This window comes from Saccopteryx bilineata, chromosome 6 (assembly GCF_036850765.1).
Source record: "Saccopteryx bilineata isolate mSacBil1 chromosome 6, mSacBil1_pri_phased_curated, whole genome shotgun sequence".
Taxonomy (NCBI): Eukaryota; Metazoa; Chordata; class Mammalia; order Chiroptera; family Emballonuridae; genus Saccopteryx; species Saccopteryx bilineata.
In genome coordinates, this window is record NC_089495.1 from 19,517,222 (window position 1) to 19,536,995 (window position 19,774).

A 19,774-nucleotide genomic window follows, 5' to 3' on the forward strand; every position below is an offset into this window, starting at 1 on the left:
AAGGCTCCATTGGAGCAAAGTTGGCCTGGGCACTGAGGATGGCTTCATGGCCTCCACCTAAGGCACTAGCGGGCACGGGTTGCAATGAAGCAACTGCCCAGAGGGGCAGAGCATCACCCCCTGGTGGGCATGCTGAGTGGATCTCGGTTGGGTGCATGCGGGAGTCTGTCTTTTAGTTTCCCTGCTTCTCACTTCAGAAACATACAAAAAAAAAAGTGACTCTTTTGTAAATCTAAAATAAGCAGTTCCATTGCCTTGGCTATATATTTGAGATGTCTCTTCCCACTGGGGGATAAGTACTGCATTACAAAAGATGATCACTTGATTTTATTCGCTTAACTGGATTTTAGAGTTGGAGAAGTCTTCTTCATCAGGGTAGATCCTTGTTTATGTTACCTGTTATCATTATTTCTCTGACTATAGTAAGGAAAAGCAAATGCAAACAAGTGACCTAAATCTTATTATTAACTGACTTGTTTATCAACAGAAGTGCTCTAGACAGGAACTTCTAGTGGAATAAGCAGGTCGTCGATCTATTCCAAAGAAGTGACTTTTAAAGTGGAAGATTCTGTGTTATATGCTCATAAATATGTGAGTAAAGCTTAGTCACATTTGAATAACTTCCTGACAGATTTTCAAAGGCATAAATGTCCAGGTCCTAAGAAAGTTGATGCTTTTACATAGTAATTTTATCTTATAATTTCAAGTTTTTGAAGCTAAAAAATATGAGGCTGAGTGGTACAAAATTTTTTTTATTTTTATTTTTTTATTTTTTGTATTTCTCTGAGGTTGGAAACGGGGAGGCTGTCAGACAGACTCCTGCATGCATCTGACCCGGATCCACCCAGCACGCCCACCAGGGGGCAATGCTCTGCCCATCTTGGGGCGTCGCTCTGCTGCAATCAGAACCATTCTAGCGCCTGAGGCAGAGGTCACAGAGCCATCCTCAGCACCCGGGCAAACGCTCCTCCAATGGAGCCTTGGCTGCGGGAGGGGAAGAGAGAGACAGAGAGGAAGGAGAGGGGGAGGGGTGGAGAAGCAGATGAGCGCTTCTCCTGTGTGCCCTGGCCGGGAATCGAACCCGGGATTCCCACACATCAGGCCGACGCTCTACCACTGAGCCAACCGGCCAGGGCCGGTACAATTTTTTTTTTTGTATTTTTGTATTTTTCTGAAGCTGGAAACGGGGAGAGACAGTCAGACAGACTCCCGCATGCACTCAACTGAGATCCACCCGGCACGCCCACCAGGGGGCGATGCTCTGCCCGCCTCCGGGGCGTCGCTCTGCCGCTACCAGAGCCACTCTAGCGCCTGGGGCAGAGGCCAAGGAGCCATCCCCAGCGCCCGGGCCATCTTTGCTCCAATGGAGCCTTGGCTGCGGGAGGGGAAGAGAGAGACAGAGAGGAAGGAGGGGGGGGGGTGGAGAAGCAAATGGGCGCTTCTCCTATGTGCCCTGGCCAGGAATCGAACCCGGGTCCCCCGCATGCCAGGCCGACGCTCTACCGCTGAGCCAACTGGCCAGGGCCCCGGTACAATTTTTTAATATAAGTCAACTTGGGGTAAAATAGAGGAAAAATCTAGTAAAGATATAAATGCTAGGGAATAATACTGGAAGTTGAAAAGATTTTACACCATATTAGAATGCATGGCGATCATCATTTAAGATACAAAGGTGTTTTGTTTTTTCCATCTAGATGATCTCTGTTGTTCAAAAATATTTTAAAATAATAATTGACCGCCTTTGTGCTCTACAGAAATATACTGTTCCAAAAAAATTAAGGGATATCTCAAAATGAATATAAAGCTGTAAAATATCCCCTAATTTTTGTGAGCAGTGTATATTGATTTGGAAATTGATGAGATCAAAGAGAAGGTTGAGTTCTCACCTATAGAAAGTCTTTCTATAAATAGTTTGCAATTTTCTTAACATATTTGGATATATTTTGTACAAAACAAAGTGCCACCCATTTCTTTCACCCAAGAAGTAGAGAAGTTTTACCTAGAAAAAGAGAAACCTCTCCGTGTAAGGCACTACCGGCTCCCAAGTACATTAGTGCATCTCCAGCATTTATAACCAAGTCTTCACAGCATGGAGGCAATTTAATTTGTTTAGCCATGTCAAAGGAAGGTAGCGTTTTTATTTTGTGTAGATTCCTTGCTTTTATCAGCAGCAATCCTTTATTATCCAAGGAATAATAACATCTGGGCTTAGAGTTTACTTAATAAATGATAAACCTTTCCTCATATAGTATCAGTTTCCCTCATCTCTTTCTTTGAGATGTAATGATATCGATCATTATATAAGTTTAAGATGTACAATGTGTTGATTTGATACACTTGTGAATTACAATGTGATTACCACCATAGCATCAGCTAATATCTCTAGTACATCACATAATTTTTGTGTGTGTTGAGAACATTTAAGATCCAGTATCTTAGCAACTTTGAAGTATATAATACAAGACTGTTGACAAAAGCAGTAAAAATTTTAACAATGATAGGACTGTCAGCGCTAATTTTATTTTCTCTCTAGATAACTCAGTCACTTATTTGGAATTAAAGCCATAGAAGCCTTGCTATATAGATTGTAAGGCATACAGAAGTGCTTACCTGTGAGAATCACATGCCCATTGCAGAGCCGTGAGGATATCTACAGAAGCAACTGCACAGAGGGATGAAAAGTGTCGAGACTGTGGAATAAGGTAGGGCTGGAAGTCCTGCTTCTGCCTATTCCTAGCTGTGTAACCTAAGGCAGGTCAGTGTGTCTGATCTTTTAAAATGTGTGATACAAGGAGTCCTGTGATGAATTCAACTTGTAGCTTTTCAATAATCTCAATAATCAGTGTGATTTTTAAAAACCAAGTAATTATCCTTACTCCTTTTGCCTTGAAATGACTCAGGCCAAAAGTCAACTTTGAGGCATGTTTGCTCTGCAGCCGATTAAATGAGCTGCTTCTTGAAAGCAGAAGCTGGCCTCACTTTGATGGTTAGGGCATTATTTTCTCTGGGTTACTTCTCAGGTTGGTGGACTGTTGTCCTTAATAGCTGTACCCTCTCTGGAGGACAGAAGAATGCCTAGAGGGGAAAGCAGGTGTCTCGTGTTCATATACTATATTTCCTGCTCTCATCAATACTCAAAGGGAAAGAAAGGCCACTCTGTTCATGATTATAATCACTACCCTATTTCTTCTAATTACAAGATTTCTTCAGTGCTCATTTTGTATTAAGGCCAAACATAAAAGTGTATCTGAGAAGCATTTTTACATTAGTATTCATATGATATCTATAAAAATGCAATATGATGTTGACATAGATCATACCTTTGTTTCATTCAGTCAAAGGACCCTGAGTCTCAGCCTCATTTCTAGACATACTTTTAAGATTTATTTAAAAAAAAAAAAGATTTATTTTATTTTGCCAACATCCTCAAACAATTGGAGTATCGAAAGCCTGTGCAACATGATGACGAACCCAGAGATTATGTTTGTCATTTCCCCATTGGTATAACAGCCATACCTATAAGATCCATGATAGTCCCCTGTAAAGGAGGTAGGTGTCTGTGCTGTACTGCTAACCAGAGTAGAAGTCCTTCAAGTGGAACAAATGGAGAGGAAATAATCACTGAGGAAGTCTCAGAACCTCAGAGACTTTGTTTTCAATTGAATAACAAGCTAATGGTCTTCCAGGGGCCTACCGCCACCAACCTCTTGAAACCTTTGCAAACTCCCCCACAAGAGCAGCTCAAGCACTGAACACGGTTTACCAGCAGTGTTAACAGCAGTGATATTGAATGTTTATTCTGCTACAGGAAAACCACATCTTCACTGTTGTTTTCTAGTCACAGCTCAAATTTTTATTTTCAAAGGTGGACACAAGAGCAATCTCTGTTTTCTTATAAAAACATCCTTGTAGAGAGAACAGAGGTTCTCTAAGTACATACAAGAAAACAACAACAAAAAAATCATTTTACTTATTTTTTGCTATGCCTTTTATCCTATTTGTAGTGGAAGGCATGCTCTGAGTAGGTAACAAAGCATTATAGCTTTCACCGAAGAAGAGATGGTATTTTAATAGCCTGACTCTCCCCAAGCAGAATCTCAGCTGGTCTGAGAAGGTTAGTAGTGCTACCAGCCAATGTAAAGAATATTATTTATGGGGCCCACTGCTAAGTAGTAATGCAAGTCTCCTTTTTCCAAAAGCAAGAAAAAAAGTATTCTTAGAGATTCTGAACTATGAACTATTTCCTTTTCTTCTATAAGCTCTCAACTTATCAGGTAGTTTAATTTGCTTTTTAATGTCATTCTATTTAAAGAAAAAAACCAATACATTTAATTATTAGAATAAATTTTACCATTCATGTATATGCAAATATAAGAGAACTTAACTAGTGTACTATTAATTGAAATGCAGTTTTTATTTTATAGCTTGCACATGCATATGTATTTCATTTGCTTTTTTTGTGTTTAATTCTGACCAGAATAATGAAATGCTACACAAAGTCATCTCAGCTGTGTTTACTTCACTTAGTTAACATAGCTAATATATCTACATTCTGCGAACGCTCTCTGCCTTCAACTCTCTGCCTTTAACTCTCTGATGAATAAGGAAGGACTAAAGAACAGGGGGTTATGGTTTGTCCTACCTCTCCATGTCTTTCTTTGTCATCAGTAGTCAACTAATACATGGAGAACATGCATGAGAATAAACATGACAGGGTCTCTTGGCCATTCATGTTTCTTAAGAGTAAGCATCCTCCATTTGGAGCAAGTGTTAGTGTTAACAGACAGGCAGTCTTTTACGCAGCTGAAGATGTAATACAGTTACCTCGCATTCACTTTGTGTGTTTCTGAACTCTCAGGCATCCTTGCCCGCTGAGAACTTGTGTTCCTGGGGTCCTGAACACACTGTATTTGAATGGGGAGGCAAGAACTGGCAGACATGCATACTGCACTTAGTTCGCCTACTCATGTGCGTGTCTATTGTCCACCAGACTTCCTTAAAAACCATGTAATCAAAATGGAAACAATAGAGCATTAAAGCAAGTTCAGGAACCTTTTGAGCATGCAGCCCTGTGCAACTATATTGCTCCCATGCAACGCAGCTGTCTGTGGTAAAGACAGAGAGGTGGCCCCTAGTGTTTGTCCTTTAACTCAGACCTTCTCAGGATTGGGGCTGTCGCCTGGGACTGTTATGGGACTCACTGAGGTAAACATGATTTTCATTAAATGTAGTCAGACAGTGAGGGGTTGTGCTCTCCAGACACCAGGAACCAACCAATCTTTATCACAGCATTGCATTTAAAAAAGCATCTGAGCCTAAATTAAAATTGCTGCTTAATAAACAGGTTACATACTCCTACCTTTGACATAAAGCCTATAGAGAGAATTATCTTAGGGACGGTGTGGTTTTTAAAGAGACTCATGTTTCCATATGGAGTCTGGTTGGTAAGATCCAGGCTGCAAGAGCAGATTGTCTCAGGAGTGCTGAGCAAACATCCACCCACCTCGTGCACCCCTTTCTGTTCTCCTCCTCGGCTGCCCATGCTGCCTCCTCTCTGCCGCTGACCTCCGCCCTGATGGTCTGTCTCCCCATGCAGCCTGAATACACATGGGCACGGGCCAAGTGTCTACTGACTAACTGTATTGGGAAGTTGTTCAGAACTGAAAATAGCTGGGAGGTTCTTTCTTAGGAATATACATTCTAGCAGAGATTGCCATTATTAATGTGAAATTCCTTGTACCAGTAGAATGTCACAATTCTGAGATTGACTGATGGAGAAGCGCCTTTAGTCAGAGCACTATTGTTTGGGTTCCCTTCAGTTTCATCGGTTGGGTAGGCAAATGGCAATCTGCATTGCTGCTGCTGGGAGCGCTGTGCTGAACATGTATGGTTTACTGTCTTTGCATTGCCTCTGCTACAATCTCTCCGCCATTGTGAATAGCTCTGAGACTTATGCCGCTGTAGTGGAGTTACCACCCTCTCTATTGTCTATGCTTTTATACTCAACAGTTTTAGCTAAAATGTACAAAATAGGTCAAATTTATTATCCATTCCCATTTTCTTATTACTAAAGAGAAACTGTATAAAGAATGGTCATGAAGTGATTCTTTACTCTAAAAAGATACATTTTAAAAGAGAGCAGGAAAAAATTAAGTTGATAATATGGATACCCTAAATATAGATTTATGTGTTAAATCTCAAAATATTATAAATTGAATATGAGATTTGAAATTTAAATCAAGGTAAGTTCAAAACTCAAAAAAGGAAGTGCCGCAGCATTCATTTTTCATCTTAATACAGTTTCTTCCTCCCTTATCCCCCTTCCTCCTTGCTTCTTAGAAACCATTTTAAATAATGCCAAGGTCAAAGGTCTGTGTTGTAAAGCCTGCAGTTATCTATTCCTGACACTAGATGGGGGTAGTGCATCAGAAAGGTGAAATGTTAGCATCAATTTGCCCTTGAGTATTACAAATCTAAGACTTGTAAAATACTAGTAGTATTTGTCAAGTATTTTTAAATGAAGGAGGTCATCCAACTGTAAGTGAGAACAAAAACAGACTTTACTGTGTGTGTGACAGTGACACAGAGAGAGACAGACAGACAGGAAGGGAGATGAGAAGCATCAATTCTTCGTTGCGTCACCTTAGTTGTTCATTGATTGCTTTCTCATATGTGCCTTGACCGGAGGGCTACAGCAGACTGAGTGATCCCTTGCTCAAGCCAGCAACCTTGGGCTCAAGCTGGTGAGCCTTGCTCAAACCCTATGAGCCCACGCTTAAGCTGGCGACCTCGGGGTTTTGAACCAGGGTCCTCCATGTCCCAGTCCAATACTCTATCCACTGTGCCACCACCTGATCAGGCCAAAAAAACAGACTTTTGATAAGAATTTTTAAATAAATGGAAGTAATTTCTCTAACTTTTATACACATAGATCACATCTTTGTGTCCTCTATGATTTCCAATTTCTATTTCTTTAGAATGTGAGCATAAAACAGTGAGGGTACTGACTCTTAGGTTTCTATCAGTTCTTTCATTTACTTTATCTTACCGGCACATGATTTGGATTTTAAAAGTTGTAGAGACATTCAAAAGATATTCACCTTATTTTATAAAACCAACGAATCAGATATATAATAGACATCTAGCAAATGCGTACTGTGTGCCCGGCACTGTTCAAGGTGCATGGGGGGCACAGTAATAAAACCAAAGCTAAAATTCCCTCCCTTTGTGGAATTTAGGTCATAGCATCTATTCCCTTCCTTTTGCACTCATATTTCACTGGCTTATAAAATACTTCATTCATTTGTAGGATAATGGCAACAGTTACACAACATGCAGATATAGATTTAGGAAAATACCCAGAGGATAATGGGTAGCTCATAACAGAATTATCTAAGCAAAAATTATTAGAGAAAATTAGTGATGAACGTTGATCAAATTGAGTTCATAGGCATTATTTTAAAGGACAGAAGGAGAGCATCTGCCTCTTAATCTTGTTAGTGGATCAGGGCTGGAAAGTATAGTCTGTAGATCTGCCTGTGTCCCTGACACTTCTTCAGGGGTCTTCTGGGTTAAAATTATTTGCATAATAAAACTAATTTATTACTTCCCTTTTCTTTTTTTTTCTTTTTTTTTGTATTTTTTTGAAGCTGGAAACGGGGAGGGACAGACAGACTCCCGCATGCGCCCGACCAGGATCCACCCGGCACGCCCACCAGGGGCAACGCTCTGTCCACCAGGGGGTGATGCTCTGCCCCTCCGGGGCGTCGCTCTGCCACGACCAGAGCCACTCTAGCGCCTGGTCGGCCACTCTAGCGCCTGAGGCAGAGGCCAAGAAGCCATCTTTGCTCCAATGGAGCCTTGGCTGCAGGAGGGGAAGAAGGAGACAGAGAGGAAGGAGGGGGGGGGCGGTGGAGAAGCAAATGGGCGCTTCTCCTATGTGCCCGGCCGGGAATCGAACCCGGGTCCTCCGCACGCCAGGCCGACGCTCTACTGCTGAGCCAACCGACCAGGGCCTATTACTTCCCTTTTCTGCTTCTTATGTGAATCAAGGGGATGGCGCGAAAATGACCTAGTGGTCCCTATATTCTTTGTTGCTGCACTCTGTTGCTTTAACACATCCTTCATTAAGCACTTACAATGATTAGTGTTTATCATTGGCTTTTAAACCATGTGATGACATGGGAAGTACACATACGACACTTTGCTGCACACAGTACTGTCTTTAGGAAAAGGATTTATGGGATTGCTTGGCCTAGGAGATGAGCTTGCTTCCATGTCATGAAACTCCATTTTACCTAAAAAGAAAAAAAAAATTGATAGAAAAGTTATTCAGACATAGACAGAATGGACAAAGTAACTTTGTCACTAAGGAAAACTGACAATGTTTGTTGCCAGAGATAAATTGAGCCTTCTATGAAAATTATAATTTTGGAAAACTTGCACTTACCATGAGGAACTTGAAAGCTACCTCATACTTAAGACTTTTTTTTGATAATATGGGTAGGGATTTAATAAACCAATCCTTTAATACTGTGTAATGAATTGTATTACCATTTAGAAAGTTGGCATAATTCGGTGAACCAATATTTTCCAAGTGACCAATATATTATACTATAAAATATGTAATTGGTAAAAAGTTTATTCCAACTGTCAGATAAACCAAAGGTTTTCATGTAACAAAATGGGAAAAGTTTATCGATAGGTTTCAACTTCCACACTGCAATTAACTTTTAAGAAATAGGACTTTTAAATTTTTATTACAATATCAAAGAAGAATATCCAATTAGCAGAAAAGGTAAATAGTCTTTTCTCCTAACGAGATCCAACTCACATTTGTAGGAGTGCAGATGCTCTTCATCATATTTCAACAAAACACAACACAGTAGATTGAAAACAGGAGCAAATATGACACTATAGCTGTATTCTTGTAAGATAGAACACAAAGCGATTTGCAAAAATGTAAAACAATGCCACTGTTTTTTCCTATTATATTTTGAAAATATTTTTCATAAAATATTGTTTGCTAACATAGTAAGTTTATTATTTTTAAGCAAATTAATAAATTGATAATCATTTTTTAAATTTAATTTTAAAGTTAATAGATGTCAGTAGATATAGCATGCATAAACAAATGATCTTTTGGGTCTCTAATTCTTTTAAGAATGCAAAGGGTTTCTGAGATCAGAAAATTTGAGAACCACTGGGATATGTTATAGTAGAGGTCATTAGATAAATTCATTTTCTATTTAAGAGATTGTAATAAGGCCCTGGCCGTTTGGCTCAGCGGTAGAGCGTCGGCCTGGCGTGAGGGGGACCCGGGTTCGATTCCCTGCCAGGGCACATAGGAGAAGCGTCCATTTGCTTCTTCACCCCCCCCTTCCTCTCTGTCTCTCTCTTCCTCTCCTGCAGCCAAGGCTCCATTGGAGCAAAGATGGCCCAGGCGCTGGGGATGGCTCCTTAGCCTCTGCCCTAGGCGCTAGAGTGGCTCTGGTCGTGGCAGAGCGACGCCCCGGAGGGGCAGAGCATCGCCCCTGGTGGGTGTGCCGGGTGGATCCCAGTCGGGCGCATGCGGGAGTCTGTCTGACTGTCTCTCCCCGTTTAGAGCTTCAGAAAAAAAAAAAAAGAGATTGTAATAAGTATATCTATTGCAGCCTATCGTATTCTCAAATTGTTTTAAGACATACTATTTAGGAAATTCTTGAATGTCTCAAAGCTTAAGTTCTTCTGAAACATAACAATGAAATTTTGCAGAAATCGTTTTTATTAATTCGAAAGCAATGTATGCACACTATTTAACATTTGGAAAATACAAATAAACCAAAAGAATAATAATAATAATAATAATAATCACTTATAAATCCCTTGTCTATAATATCATTACCGCAAAATAAATATTGTTAACACCTAAGTTTAGTTTTAGTCTTAGATGTATATATGTTCTTTTGTGCATTTTCAAAAACAACAAGGTATATATTGTACTATGCTTTCAGTCACTTAACATTTAATGAATATCTTTTTTGACATTACCTATATAAAAATGGTGTTTTGCAAATCTGGCTGTTCAGAACCATCTGAGGCATTAAGAAATACTGACTGCTGCCCGGGTCTTGTGTCCAGATGTTCTGATTTAATTTTTGAATTGTTTTCTATTGGAACAATCAGCAGAAACTATGAATCAAAGGTTTTATAATCCTTATTTTAGAGAGGTTCCTTAAAGTTGTCAATTTTCTCTCCAGAATATGCTCTATTTATTAACACTCATATAAATGAAGCTCAAGGGTACCCAGCTTCTTACCAGCAGTTGGTGTTGTCATCTCTTTAAAAAAATAGATAGAGGAAAAGTATTGTCTATGTGTCTTAGTTTGCTACTGTTTGAGTACTAGATAGGGTTGAATTTGTATTTATTATCCATTTGCTTTTATTTATTTATTCTTTTTGAATGGCCTCCTTACTGTAAATGAATCTTTGCCTTTGGAGGTTGATGTTAAACAGTACTATTACGAATTTAAAATAATCGCCCCCTGGAACCAATGCATAGTACAGGGCTTGTGGCTGTATCATTGAGATGCCAGTATGACACTTCTTCCCTTTGTTTCCAATGAATTATAACTTAGCAATCTCATGTCACCTCTTAGCTAAATTTTAAACACTACAAGAGGTGGGTTAAGAACTGAACTCATATATCTTGTCCCTAGCCACCATCCCTAACCCTGTCCTCACATATTTAACAATATGTTCTGTTTTGATGAACTCAAAAAGTTCATCATAAAAGTCATGAATTTAAACACTTCAAGTAAAAATATTGAAGAAATTATGTGCATCAAACAGGAATTGAATTGTCAGACGCTATGTTACAATATCGTTTGTTATCACTGAAAATGTCTTGCAAAATTCAGGTAAACCCTTAGTAAAAAGTTGGGTCTGTTCCTTTTGTGGCCTAATCTCCAGTCACCAACCATGTGAGTCAGGAGTAATGAATGCCTTAGAATTCTGTAGGTGAATTATATGCTGGCAGAGCTCTCACAGGGCTGCCTTTGGAATTTGACACTACCATTTTGTTACTGAGTCTGTTCTGCTTTCAAATTCATGAAAACCAAATGGAGAGTATTTCTGGGAAAATTTCCTAAGGCCCATACCTCTGTGGGCCGTTGCAATATTACAAGCACCATCTGACCATATGTTTCCTTTCAGTATTTTTGATAACTTTTCAGAATTGACTTCAGTTAGTCAGTGTGAATGAATAGCCACTTGGTAGCAGTCAGGGATGCCTTGAGTTAAAAGAGTTGAACTTCTGGTCAAAGCTAGTTTTAAGTTAAACCCCATGACCACAGTCTGTTGTCTGAACTCGCCACTGTTGGAAGTAAATGAGAACTGTCTTTGCATAGGAATACCAAGTATCAACCACGCTGGGCTAACTGACATGACAGCCAAAGTACAGACATTTATTTGATACCCAAACTGGGGAAATTAAGACTGGAGACTTGTAGGAAGTTACCACAAAGCTGGGTCCTGGTGGAAGAGAGAATAGCCAAAAGAAAGAGATAGAAATTTCCCCAGAAAAGCCACACCTTGGGATTGCTCAGATCTCGGTGAACACGTCCTATTTCTATGTGAATAATGGTGGTGGGCCTCTGAGGGCTGGGGAGACTGGAGAGGGATACACTGTGAAGAACTATGTCCCCATCTAGTGAGCCTGATGTCAGTTAACTACCCTCTCCCTACATCCTAATAAAACTATAGGAATGAAAAATTTCCTGCTGATGTTACAGAGACAATCTACAAATGTATTATCAGAACAACCAGTGACTTTTTCCCTTTTCTCCTTGGTGACATAGAAACATCTATAAATTTTGTTAAAGATATTTTACATTTATATTTATAATAATAATAATAATAATAGTAATACTTAAAAAAATTGTTGACTACCAGTGAAAACAATTGGTTTCCTATGATTAGAACATAATTAAAGACTATTGAGTTTAATATATTGATTTTAGAAGTTAATTTCACTTGATAATTTATTCTTAGTATATATTGCTAACAAAAAAGGTGCACATTTTAATGTTTTCTTACTACTTTAAAAGCCTTATAGAACAATATAGGGTCTAAGGAACTATGTTGTGTATTTTTAACAATTCCCATGTACTAATTTATTTTGTGTAATGCAAATTAACTCTCTGTTTTATGAATTTTGAATGAAGTGGTATGATGAATCATTTTTCTATAATATTTTTAAATGTTGTTTGTTACAAGCTCATATTCACAAGGCAAAAGTTCTTTTGCTTAAAAATTACTAAATAGTTAAGGAGATGAGGTAAACACAAAAAAAGCAAATTCACAATTATGTAACTCAATTAGATTTTGTGACTATTCCAAGAGAAATATTATTAGTTCAGACCGCAAATATATAATTATCAGAGCGATCACAAGACATGTGGCATGGTTACAAAATGAATGTGAAGCAGATAACATTTGACTTTTGTATGGGCGATACAAGATACCTTGAAAGATGGATATAATTTGTGCTGGCAAGGAGAAAGGAAGGTTTAGGATAAATAAGATGTAGTCATGAAAGGGCATTGGATGTTGTGAATAAACAGGTCTTCTGATTCACTGGAAGAAAATATGAAAAAAATATAAGTTCAAAGACTATTAAAATAACCTTGTTTATTTTTCTCCCTTCCTCTCTCTTTTCCTAAACATTTCATTGAGAAAGAAAATAACTTTTCTATTGGTACCCATGTAATACTAATTCCTTTGTATTGTCATGCTAAGAGTTGTCAATGATTAATGATGAGTCATTTAGAATTCTTTTTTAAAAGGACAAAGCAAACCACCTTAGTGACTGAATTTTTTTTTTAATCTTCTATGTGTTGTTTGATATGCCTGCATAATTTATCAAGACACTTCAGAATCTCCACGTCACCTGCTCCTCAGATCAGAAGGTGATTGTGGCTTTGGGTAGATATTAATCAGCCACAGCACTGCCTGGTCAGAAAGAGCAAGTGTCCTAGCCTTTTTCCTCATGAGACCTTGGTATCCACCCAGCCTGGGTTCCAAGGGAACTGCCTTTGGTGGACTGGAGTAGCGGCATGCTTCAGGTGAGATGTGAAGTACAATGTTGACCTGTGTTTAAAAGCCTCTCTTTCTCATAAAATACCTGATTGTTACCCATATGAGCACTTTTATTGTTATTATCTCTTCCTAATTCTTTAAAATTTCTATACTATAAAGAGAAAATAATGAAACTATATGAGGTAGTTGGAAATCCATGGGCAAACAATTTTAAACTGCAAATAGTACAAATTTGCATATGCATGCTTTTATTTTACTTCTTGCAAAGATGAATGCTGGTTTAACTCATGAATGATGAGGTTATTATGGAAGACACTTCCTGTGCACCCTCAGAAACAGAGATGGCTTTTTCATAATGAATGTGGCTGCAGTCATGATCAGTGACTATCTGGTCTTCTCCACAGTAGTTTCCATTCTCAGGAAAGAAAACACACCACCGAAGTATTAACACATGCTTTCAGAGCTAACTGCCCAGTACAGTTTAGTTAAGGAGAATCTGGGAGCAGTACCCCAGGAGTTCTGGAAGACATCAATGGAGAGAAATGCTGTTATTCATAAGACACTAGAGGTGGGAGGTGAGCCAAAGAAACATTTTTACAATTTTCCCCAAATTTGGTCCTATTACAATATAATTATACAAGTTGCAGTTGCCAAAAGTAAATATGAATAAAAGTGAAGAAGACAAGATGTTTGTAGAGAAGATTAGAGGCATCTGGTGATAAGACAAAAAAATCAATAAAATGTTCAACTGATATAAAAAAACAACTAATTCTACAATGTTTTCTGGCATTTGTAGACAAGGTGTTTCCTCAGGAACACCTGAGGATGTCCAACAGTAACTCTTGTTTAATGAAATTTTAATTTTGATAGATTACTTAATCTTATGTAAAAATTATAGCTTCCCTTAGTGATAATTTTATGATATTTAGAAAAATCAGAATCTTCTCTGTAGGAATATATTAACTGAAGAAATCTTTGGATATATTTTTTATCAACTATTTACAAAATGTCAAGACTTTATAAAATACTGTTTACTTTGATGCAATGTTTCCTAATGATTTATAGACTTGAAGTTTAAGATTGTGCTGCTTGTTCCAAATATATGGATATGTTGTATACCACTTTGAAACATATTGCACTTGAATTTTGTATTTCATTTCCTGAAGTGACTTGTTTGGAGAAGTTTTAAGGTATGATCTCTTTAAAAGATTTGATCACAGAAGTGTACAGATCAACAATACCCTTAATTAAAAGCAACAACAAACCTATGACAAAGGAATTTTGTGAATGTTTTTCAATAAACTTTATTGGTGGACATGAAAATTAGATATAATTTTTACATCTCATGAAATATTCTTTTTTCAACAATTGAAAAAAATGTAAAAACCTGAAGGTACAAATAGTTTGCTGAAGTATTTCCTTGGGGAAGGAAATGCAAAAGATTGTTCCAGTACTCTGTCACATATTTTTCATGTCAAATATTTTTTTCTGTAAATTTGCAAGGATCACAGCTATCATTTTTTTAATAAGACTTTTTATCTTGTGCATAATCCTGGTTTTATTCTTATGGTAAAAGAAAAGTTATGAAATTAGAGAAGATGGGCATAATTTTCCTTCTCAATCAACTGAAATTTCCAAGAGAGTGGTTCCTCAAAAGCCAAGATAAGATAATAATGACAGAGAATAAATGCAAGTGGAAAACAGTATTTTCACATGATTACCTCAACGATACAAAAAAGTATAAAATACATTTCCTATGTAAAATGTGTGCCCATCTATTTAGTTGGTAAAATGTTTTAACAAGACAATATAATGAGAACAATTTGGATTTCAAAACTATCAATATATCATTACTTTAAAATATTTGAGCTGTTCTTTGCTTGTTTGTTTCATTCTGTTTTTGGTGAAGGTGCTCTTACATTGTAAGCAGCTGCCTGACCAGTGGTGGGGCAGTGGATAAAACGTCAACCTGGAAAACTGAGGTTGCTGGTTTAAAACCCTGCACTTGTCTGGTCAGGGCACAAGTGGGAGTTAATGTTTCCTGCTCCTCCCCCCTTTCTCTCTCTCTCCTCTACAAAATGAATAAATTTAAAATAATTTATTAAAAATAGAAGCCAAGGTTAAATATCAGTGTATTAATTTATTCTCAGATAGATGTGAGCATATCACTATCTTGCATAAATTCTTTTAAAACTTTCTCTACCTTCAGGATAAAGGTCAGACTCTGTAACATGTCCTATTATACATCAGCCATTATCAAATTTTTATCTCAGTTCCAGTTCTTTGAGGTATCTTATGTCTTGTATACAATATCCCTTCTACCACTTTTGCCTGCCTCAGTGAGTCTTCCTTACCCTTCAAAATCCAGCTTGTTTGGTTCTCCTTCAACAGAGCCTTCCCCGGAACATGCCTTTTGCACTGCCAGCACTCAGCAAACTCCTCAATCAGAGCTGACCATTCCTTTCGTTTCTCACCATTCTGTTATGTTTCTCGAGTATCGTATGTATGCTTACCAGTATGTTATTTATTTTCTGTCTCTCTCTTTGAAAAGACTTTCTTACTGGAGAGTAAAGATCCTGTCATTTCTTTACTAATATAACCTCAGGACCCAGTACAGGGCTTTCGTATTTTGGCTGCTCAGTAAAATGGCTATAGAATGAATACTTGGGGAAAAAACACTTGCATGGATATTATATATAAAATTTATCAGAGTGGTAATATGAAATTACTTGAAGTAAAGCAAACACCAGATCTCTAATCATATAAAAGTGTCACAAACCACATTGTTTCTCTGAACACAAAGGGCGATAAATATCAGTCTGTATGCAGACAGGAACTAATGGGTATATCAGTTTGCAAAATCCAAAATAGGACAGTTTAATCAAGTACATTTTTCTCAGTGCTTATATGAAAAGCAACCAAAAAAGAAAAAAAAAAGAAAAAGAAAAAGAAAACCTTTAACTTCCTTGTTTTAAGATGATTTAAAAATGATAAATAAAAAAGAACTTGTGTTGTTTTTAATATACTTAATTTTTAAATGTTTCTATTCTAGATAGTGCTGGGAGCCATGTAATTTCCAATTTTAACCTTGCTTTATCCTTTAAAAACTTGATTGAGACATATTTTATCTATTTAAAATGTAAAAATTGCTAAGTTTGACATAAGTGTACATCCATGAAATAATCACCACTTTCCAAGATAGTGTGATCCTAGCTGTCATCACCCACAAAGATTTTTTGTGCTCCGCCTCTCCTCCGCCTGTATCTTAGGCAATTACTGATCTGTTTCGTGTAGTAATAAATCTGCTGCATTTTATAGAATTTTATGTAATAGGAGTCATGGTGTATGTACTGCTATTGACTGGCATCTTTCACTTAGCATGATTATTTTAAGATTATTCCATGTTGTAGTGTGTATTACTAGTTTCTGTTTATTGATGGGTAATACTCCATTGTGTAGCTCTACCACAGGTAATTTATCTGTTCATCTGTTTTTCCCATCTGTTATTACCAAAAAACTGCTATGAAAAATTGTGTGAAGATATTTTTTATACTTTTAATTTCTCTTGGACAATTGTCTAGGAGTGAAAGGTATCATTTCATAATGTATATTTAACATTTTCAGAATCTGACAAATTTTATCTGACCAGGTGGTGGCGCAGTGGTTAGAGCATCAGACTGGGATACAGAAGGTCCAGGTTCAAGACCCTGAGGTCTCTAGCTTGATTGGGGGCTCATCTGGTTTGAGCAAAGCTTACCAGTTTGGACCCAAGGTCGCTGGTTTGAGCAAGGGGTTACTTAGTCTGCTGTAGCCCCACGGTCAAGGCACATATGAGAAAGCAATCAATGAACAACTAAAGCACTACAATGAAAAATTGATGTGAAAAATCTCATCTCTCTCCATTCCTGTCTGTCTGTCCCTATCTATCCCTCTCTCTGACTCTATCTCTGTAAAACAAACAAACAACAACAACAAAAAAAAAACCTGACAAACTTTTCTCAGGTTGGATTTACCATGTTATATTCCCTCCAGGGAATATAATATAGGAGAGGTCCAGTTTTCTATATATTTGCACTAATTGTCAAGATCAGTCTTTTTAACTTACATGTTCTATTATGTGTGTAGTGGTATCTGACTGTGGCTTTAAATTGCATTTCTCTAATAACAATAATGTTAAACATCTTTCTTTGCACTTATTTTCCATCTATATCTTTTTTGTAAACTGTCAATTCAAATATTTTACCTAATTTTGAATTATATTGCTCATTTCTTTATTATTAATCTGAGATTCATTTATATATTCTGATACAAATCCTTTATGTGATATAACAATTTTCTCCCACTATGTTGCTTATCTACACTTTCTTAACTGAGTCTTTCAGAAAGAAGTTTTAATTTTATTGATGTCCATTTTATGAATTTTAAGTTCTTTTAAGTACACACTTTTGAAATTGTACGTGAGTAATCTTTGTTTAATCCAATGTGACAAAGTTTTAGCCTGTGCTTTCTTTTATAATTTTTATAGTTTTAAGATTTATATTTAGTTCTGAAAGTCTTAATAAGTTTTGCAAAAACAAGAGAGATCAAGCTTCATTTTTTTGCATATGAATATACCCAGTTATAAATTAAATGTCATGAGTATGTAATATTAAACACAGTTACTATAGTTAATAATACCGCATTGTATATTTGAAAGTTGCTAAGAGAGTAGATCTTAAACATTCTCATCACAAGAAAAAAATTACAACTATGCATGGTAATAGATAAGTAAACTTACTGTGGCGATTATGTCTCAATATATACAAATAACAAGTCATGTTGAATGTTCTTTTCTCAAACTGTATACTAGTGCAAAGTCTAGCTACATTTTTTACCCCCAAATCTCAACTCTATGTTCTTTTCTCCGGGAGTCTACTGGGCTCTGTTTGGGTATTTCCTCCCTTCACCATGACCTGATAAAACAGCCCCTGAATCACCTCATCTTAGAACAATTTTATATTTTTATGTTATTTTTAATTGAATTTATTGGGAGGACACCAGTTAACATAGTTATACAATTATCAGGCGCCCAATTCTACAATACATTTTCCATATAACGTATTGTGTGTTCACCTCCCCCACCACCACCAATTCAGATTTAAAAAAATATTTTGTACTAGTTTCAGGTGTACAGCTTGGTGGAGTCAATTTATTTCTCATTCATGTTTCATGTCAGCTGAGAATCCTTGCTGAATATGTGTTCTTTTTTCCCATATCTGAATGGAAGGAGCCCACTAATATAAAATTTTTTATGGAAAAAGAAAAAAGTAAGACAGCTAGACCCAATGAAACCATGGCATCTGAAGCTACTTATGTTTTTGGAATCATATGTGTTATATTCCATTGGATAAACTGATCCCAGTAGAGAGAGGTATACTCCCACAGAGGCATTGTAAGTCACATGGCAACAGGGAAAATATATATCTATTCTTCTTGTGTAGGAAAAGAGAAAATGAATAATTACAAACAATAATATAATATACTCTACCAATGTATCTACTCTTTAAAATGATTAGAATAAATATAACAGTGAATAAAAGTAGGATTTTTTCTTATATTGTGTTTTAATTGTTTACAAAGGAAACAGCATCAAAAACTTTACATTTCACACTTATTTATCTTTTACATAGAAACTCTTAAAATTGGAAAAAGCCCTATCTGGTTGGCTTAGTGGTAGAGCGTCGGTCTGGTGTGTGGCTGTCCCAAGTTTGCTTCCCAGTCAGGGCACACAGTGGAAGCAACCATCTGTTTCTCCACCCTCCTCTCCCCCTTTCTCTCTCTTTCCTTACTGCAGCCATGGCTTGATTGGTTCAAGCAAGATGGCCTCTGATGCTGAGAATGGCTCTACAGCCTCTTCCTCAGCAATGGAGCAATGGTCCTAGATGGGCAGAGCATTGCCCCATTGTGGGCTTGTTGGGTGGATCCTGGTCAGGGCACATGTGGGAGTCTGTCTTGCTGCCTCTCCTCTCACACACACAAATATATATATATATATATATATATATATATATATATATGAACAAAAACAAAATAAAAATATATATTACTCTAAGTACAAAATTCATCAAACATTCCAAGAATATGTAGGTTAAAATAAAAATTGCATCCATTAAAACTACAGTCTTGACCTAGCAAAGCAATCTAGTAAGGTTGGCTCAAAGTCAGACATCTGAGTTTAAATCTTCATTTTCTTTATTTACCAGCTGGGAAAACTTAAGCATGTCACTTAAGCCCACTACAAATGTTCCTTCATCTGTGTATAGGGATAGTAATAAGACCAACCTTATAGGATTGATATGAATAGTATAAAAGTTAATATATTTGAAGCACTTAGTATCTAGCACAAAAAGAACTTGATGCATATTTTGGTTATATTATTATAAAATACTTTTCTGTGATGTCTTATATTTACCCTAAAGTGTTTATAAATAATATATAAATTATATATAATGTGTAAATGTGTTACAAAATATGAATTAAAAAACTATATCTTTGTAAATAATATATCATTGACATAATATACATTCTACTGTGATATATATAAAACAAAATTCCCTAATAATATAATTTTTCTCACATCCTAAAATTTATCTTATTTTGAGCATAACACAGCTATTATGAGGAAACATGATATTTGGGCAGCCTTCTGTTGAGTAAA

General features: G+C 36.9%; 1 non-coding gene across 1 annotated transcript; it reads right to left on the reverse strand.

Annotated features, from left to right (window-relative positions):
- Positions 1-1,060: 1,060 nt before the first annotated feature.
- On the reverse strand, positions 1,061-1,136 carry TRNAI-GAU (transfer RNA isoleucine (anticodon GAU)). Its single transcript has one exon. It is a non-coding gene; the product is annotated as a tRNA-Ile (tRNA).
- Positions 1,137-19,774: the final 18,638 nt, after the last annotated feature.